The sequence below is a fragment of the Amblyomma mixtum genome, chromosome 1 (genome assembly GCF_055824585.1).
Source record: "Amblyomma mixtum isolate Tamu chromosome 1, ASM5582458v1, whole genome shotgun sequence".
NCBI classification, from domain to species: Eukaryota; Metazoa; Arthropoda; class Arachnida; order Ixodida; family Ixodidae; genus Amblyomma; species Amblyomma mixtum.
In genome coordinates, this window is record NC_143012.1 from 70,250,730 (window position 1) to 70,257,472 (window position 6,743).

The following is a 6,743-nucleotide window of genomic DNA, read 5'->3' on the forward strand; positions in this document are numbered from 1 at the left end:
GGCAACACCAAAAAACGTCACGGAGAAGCGCATTCCATCGACCAATCAGCGTCTCCGGCCTACCTACCCCCAAACGCTTCTGAACTGATATCAGGAGGTCGCGTTCGTCTTGCCACGCCAAGTCCGGAGGAACAGCGTTCGTCGTTCGTGCTTTGCACACCTGTCAAATTCCATTTTATCTCAACTTTTTGTCAGCTGTGACGCCGTCCGTTCATGTGAAAATGCCCGGTCGGAAGCATCAAAGTGGTGCGTCTAAACGAAACGCGAAGTTAGAAAGAGAAGATCGTGAAAAGAGGCTGCCAAAGATGACAAAGTATCTAATGAATGCAGCTTCTGCGGAGCATTATGACTGCTCTACCCAGAGTCCGTACCAATACCCCTATAGTACCGACAGTGCTTCTGTGAAGGACTTGCCAGCTCCATCACTACGGTTTCCTGGCAACAAGCCAGATTTCACTCATCTTGGTTGTCTGGATCCTGGGAAAACGGTGCCTACCTCGTTCGTCCATATATCTGAGCAACCGAGGCTAACCGGTGGTTAACTGAGTTAACTGAGTTAGCAACGTCGTTGCTACTCGGCCCGGCCCCTGCCACGGAGCTCCAGGTGTCCTTTCCACCAGGCCCGATTTCTGCTTCTGCTGATCAACAGACGCCAAACATCCCCCATGAACCTCCTTCTACTGGCGAACGCCAGCAAACAACACTGCAAGAACCGACTCTCTTGTTTCCTACTAGTGCGGCTTCGAGTCATCGTGTTCCCACCCACAAAGTGTGCCTCGAGAGGACTGGTCAGACGGCTTCTCGCTGCGACAACAAAGAAGTACAGACCTCCCCGCAGCAGGAGGTAGGTTGTGAGGTTCTACAAAGTGACCCTGCTAAGTGGCCGGACGTCATTACTGATAGCTTTCGGAGTGCATGCCTTGAGAAAGGACCAGTGTATTTTCAAAATCGCGCAGAAACTTTTCCGTCTTCCGAAAGACAATACACAACTCAGAAGCGTTATATGTCACCTCATATTTTCGTGCGAAAGGCTATAAATGGGGAAGCGTACGAGCGACACTGGTTGATGTATTCAGAGTCCAAAGGTTCCGTTTACTGCTTCATGTGCAAACTATTTTCAATTCGAAGCAACCAGAGTACTTTCACCACTCATGGCTTTTCTGATTGGAAAAAGCAGAAGAAAAGGTTTGCGCTCATGAAAATAGCGTCGAGCACCGGAACTGTGTGACAGCATGGCTCGCCCGGTCTAACTCGAACAGCACAATTGACAAGGATGCTGGTTAAGCATCTTGTCACTGAGCGCAGCCTAGCGTTTAGGGGAAGTGATGAAGTTTTTGCTCCAACGAGAAATGGCAATTACATGGGAGTACTTGAAGTCATTGCCAAGTTTGATCCCTTTCTAGAGGAGCACATCAAACGCTATGGGAACAAGGGAAAAGGTCACCCATCGTACCTGTCAAAAACCATTTGTGACGAATTTATCGAGCATATGGCAAAGGCTGTCAAAGGTCGTCTCGTTGACGAAGTGAAACGCGCAAAATACTTCTCTTTAATTGTTGATTCCACTCCAGACCTTACACACGTTGGTCAACTGTCAGTTGTTTTACGATACTACTTAAATGGGCAAGTGTACGAACGGTTTCTTGGATTTGTTCCAACTGAATCGCATACCGGCTTGCATCTTTTCGACACCGTGATGACCCTCTTGACAGCCAATGGCATCTCAATTGGTGATTGTAGGGGCCAAGCATACGACAACGCGAGTAATATGTCAGGAAAGTACAAAGGACTGCAAGCTCAAATAAAACACCTGAACGAATTGGCAGTCTACGTCCCATGTGCTGGTCATTCACTAAATTTAGTTGGCGCGTGTAGTGTTGGCAGTTGCCTTGAGGCTGTCAAATTTTTTGCTCTAACTCAGAGACTGTATGTGTTCTTTGCTTCCTCACCTAAGCGATGGAAACATCTTTTGAACAGCATGGGTGAAAGTGGTGACTGTGAGCAACTTGTTTTGAAAAGTCTCTCTCAGACCAGGTGGTCAAGGCACGCTGAATCATGTAAGGCCATTTTGATAAATTTCAAAGCAGTCTTGTGCTGCCTTGAAGCGATCTCAAAGAATGACGAAGAAAACGGTGACACTCGGAACGAAGCGCACTCCAAAACTAGAGACTGCATTCATGGCAATTTTCTGGAGTGAAATCTTGGAGCGCTTTGACAAAACGAGCGTAGCAGTTCAGAAACCAGGATTAGACATTTCTACTGCTGTAGAACTGCTGAGCTCTCTAGAAGGCTTTGTCAATTCGTTGCGACCTCTCTTTGATACCTTCGAGGAAAGAGCACGCACGCTAAGTACAAATAAATGTTATCAGGGTGAGGGCAAACGTATCATTTTGAGTAAGCACCCGGACGGAAAAAGCGATAGTGTGCTACGAGGTAGAGAAAAATTTATCGTGGAGACCTTCAATGTCGTGCTGGATAGCCTAGGCTCTGCTTTGCGCGTGCGAAAGGCTGCCTACGCTGAGCTCTGCGAAAGGTTCGGATTCATAAAATTGCTGACAGAGGTTGTGAGCGAGGCCGAGCTCTCTGGCACAGCAGGCTGAGAGGTTGGTGAAAACCTACGAAAACGATTTGGAACCAGCATTTCCCGCTGACATCGGTCAGTTTGCGAACTTTCTGCACAACTCCGTGTGCAAAGACACGAGTTCCCTGGGAATAATGAAGTTGCTGCAAGAAAGAAAGCTTACTGATGTGTTTCCGAACCTTTCCATTGCTTTGAGAATGTACTTAAACATACCTATGACAAGATGTGAGACCGAGAGATCGTTTTCTAAGTTGTCGCTGATAAAAAGTCGCATTCGTTCGAGCCTCCTTGACAATAAGTTGAACTCGCTTGCTATCATGTCCACTGAAAGTGACCTTCTCCGCGATCTATCTTTCGAACAGACTATATCTGATTTCGCCAAAGCGAAGGCGCGAAAAATGCCATTTTAAAATGAACTGTTTGCGGAGTACATGAAAAGTTCCAACGACTTTGTTGCATGTATCATCGCCCACCCTCCATGTTAACAATGAAACTCTGAGCAGTGTAATTCAAAAGATGTAAATCTTCGTTGTCCGTCTCTTGTTTGTTCTTGTGATATTGAGCCTGCTTGTAATGAGCTGTATTGTTGTTGTTTTTGATAGTGCCACATTTATTTGGTGTCATCTTTGCTTGTCTTTCCTTCAACGAAAGTATTTTAAAATATGCTTTGTAATTAGAGTTGGTAATTTTCATATGTATTCTAGTGAACTTTAAGGTGTTTGTATTGCCTTAAGTATTGTATATATCTGTTGTATATTTATTGTGTAACGTGTATAACGATTACTGCAGTCTGATACTTGAATTTTAATAAAGAAGGTTTGGGTACAATCAAGCGTCTACTCACAGCATTAGATTTAGTGATCCAAACAAATCCTAGCTTTTTCAGAAAACAGAATGCAGATTAAGTGAATTCGCTCAGTGACCAGATGTGCTGGTGTTTACAACAGCACGCGTCTCCTAAATTTTGTCGCACTCCTTATAGTAATAACACCGGGATTTTTTCTTTAGCTTTACCAAACTGAAAAACAAATCGGGATGTGCTAGCTTCGTTGAGGTCCCACAGTTTCACTTCGTGCTCCGGCGGCCACTAGGAAAGCGAAACACTCGTTTATGGGTTTATGTTTAGATTTATGGGCTTTAATGTCCCAAATAAACTCCGGCTATGCAGGACGCGGATAATTTCGACCACCTCGGGTTCTTTAAAGTGCACTGATGTCGCATATTACACGGGCCTCTAACATTCCGCCTCCAGCGAAATGCGACCGGCGCGGCCGGGACAATTTATTTGTTCGTTCTTTTTTCTAAGTATTGGTTTCGTAGAATGAAGGTGTGAATGAAAGAGAGAAATAGGTGCCGTAGTGTAGAGCTCAGAAATAATTTCGACCACCTGGGGATCTTTAACGCGCTCTACATCGCACAACACACGGGCGCCTTTTTGCATTTTCCCTCCATCAAAACACGGTCGCCGTGTGGCTGGGTTTGAACCCGGGTACTCGGCTCAGCAGCCGAGCATCTAACCACTGAGCCGGGACTTTAATTCTCCTTTTCAAATTTTCCCCACGAGGGCAGTAGTAAAAGTTCATCGTGTGATCAAATTAATTTTAATAACTTTTAATATTACCCTCTCGGGCACTAATTAACGAGTGTCTCTATTTCCTAGTCGCTGCCGGAGCACCCATCTCAGCTTTAGGAAGCTAGCTCAGCCTGCTTTTCCTTGATGCGCTAGCATTAAAACAGCGCTGCGAAGGAAAACCCGTCTGTCGGCTTGTGTACGGCGTCACTGCAAGAGGAGAGGAGGCGGCGCGCTGCACTGCAGCCCCGCAAGTTGTCGGTCGGCCCACGTGGCTCTTCCGTTGGGTTCGGCGCTCGGCCATATACGCGCACGTGTCGGGCGTTCTAAAAGTCGCCTGGTGTTTTTTGCGCTGTAAACCTAATGCTACTGCGTTACTTCTGCATGAATCCCATTGATCGCCTTCGCTCTTTTTACTTGTTGGAATTAAAATGAAACATGGCATATACTCTAGTCGTGTAGCGGGGAGCAGGAAAGAGGGGGCAAGTAGAGGGAGAGGGGGCCTACATCCGCATTAGCCCAAGGCCCCCATTTTATGCGAAGCATACTACTTTAGCTACCACTTCAGCCCTTCACCGTGGTTATGCGCCTCCAAATTACGTGATACATGACGTCACACCACGTGACACGATGACGTCACGACAGTGGAGAAACGGGGGCCCACCTCGCGCCGTCGCTGTGGTTGTGCGCCTCCAAATCACGTGACACGATGATGCCACACCACGTGACACGATGACGTCACGACAGTGGAGAAACGGGGGCCCACCTCACGCCGTCGACGTGGTTGTGCGCCTTCAAATTACGCGACACGATGATGCTTCGCATTCTCCAGGCTTAACCAAGTTAAGCCTCAGCCAATTTTTTCATAATCCGGCCCTGTGCTTGTCGTCTCCTTTTGCTGTACGAGCTCGTTTCGTTGGCCAGGTTCGTAGATAAGGCGATGTAACATTATAATCAGTAGTTCAAGGAAAATTCACGTTCACAACAGTAGACATATTAGTCAGCGTTCCTTCCCTGCCAGGCTTGACGAACGTTGGCTTGACTATCTGGCGGATATTTCTGGGAACGGCGAAGTGTGACGTCACCTCTAAGAAGTCTCGTCTACCGAGAACGGCGGATTCATGCTTTCGCTTTGTGCGATAGATAGGTGCAATACACAGATGTAGAACTAAGGTCCCTAGATCGGTTTTAGTAGATCGGCTGCGGTGTCTTCCACCTGACACCTGAACTTCCTCGTCTCTTGCTGGACTCCAGTGATGACTTTTCCCAGTTCGGCGGCGAGGTGCTATTTCCCGGGTGTCCCGGCTAAATGTAACCAACCTTTTAAAAAAGACGAAGTGTCCTAGTCCACGGAAACCAACTAAAGGTTGTTCAGAGTCGCATGGCCTAGTCTCGAGTAGTTTTTTCATTCATCAAAGTAAATTAGTTAAGCTTAATTAGCTAACTTTTTAATTATAGACCTTAGGAAAAAAGTGTCAATGGAAATGCTTTAGATCGCCTCGAAAAACCGCCAGTAGTGCTGTTTCCATCACGGTACGATTTGCGTAGCTTCATTTGTCGGCCTTAAAAGAAAGTTAACACGTGACCAGTTGCTCGCTCGCATCTCTGCCCCAATGTGCACCCAAAGTCTCATCGAGGTGAGGACTTCAGGAAAACAGAATTTTATTCTCTAAGGTGCATCTTGGGACGTTGAAGTGGCACGGTTGTCATGTGGAAGCTTTTTTTTATCGTCTGAATTACGGTTAACGGCCGGTAAAGAAACTATCTTACGCAAATAGTACGTTGCTGCAAATGTTTCAGTCAGCTGTTTTTCAAAACGATCTGCAACTTTTCCATTGACACTTTGTTCATCAAGTCAATAATTAAAGTTAGCTTATTATGATTAACTAATTACTTAACTTTGAAAAACGAAAAAAAATGTTCCAGGCTAGGTCACACGACTCTAAAGAACCCTCAGTTGGTTTCAGACGGCTAGGGCATCCCGTGTTTTTTAAAAGCTTGGCTACATTTAGCTGGAACACCTGGTATATATTCATTTCCCCTTCGAATGACGTGTCGACTTCCCCTTGCTTAGCTGCCCTCGTGAGGGCGCGACAGTTCAGCGTGCCTAGTACAAGAAAAAAAGTCGTGGTGGTGGTGGTGGTGGGGGGGGGGGGGATCGGAAGGGTGGTCGGTTAGTCAGACTATGGAAGGGTTCTCCTCCAAGTCCACCACAGGCGAGGTGAGAGGGTAGTCTGGAGATGAGTCATAACTATTGTCTGAAACAAACTCAGTCACATGCCTTGCCCCCACAGAACTCGCAGAGGGATGGCACGCCTTTCTCCTCGTCGCTGTCAGCCTCGTTTTCGCTGGAACTAGCTAGGCGTGGAGGGTCATTAAGACAGGCGCGCTTTGTTAGGGGCCCTCCTTCTGAAGAACTTGAGCTTGCTTCTGGGAAGTTGTTCTTTGTCTGCTTCTTGGTCTTCTTCCTGGGGCTTCGCTTCCTCTTCGGGTGGGTTCACTTGGCTTATGTGTCTTTGTCCTCGTTGGCCTGGTCCCAGGTGGCCGGAACCACGTCCACTTCCCTCCCGTGAAATCCTGAACGCCTCCTGA

General features: G+C 47.0%; 1 pseudogene; it reads left to right on the forward strand.

Annotated features, from left to right (window-relative positions):
- Positions 1-221: 221 nt before the first annotated feature.
- On the forward strand, positions 222-6,743 carry LOC149366706 (uncharacterized; annotated as a pseudogene).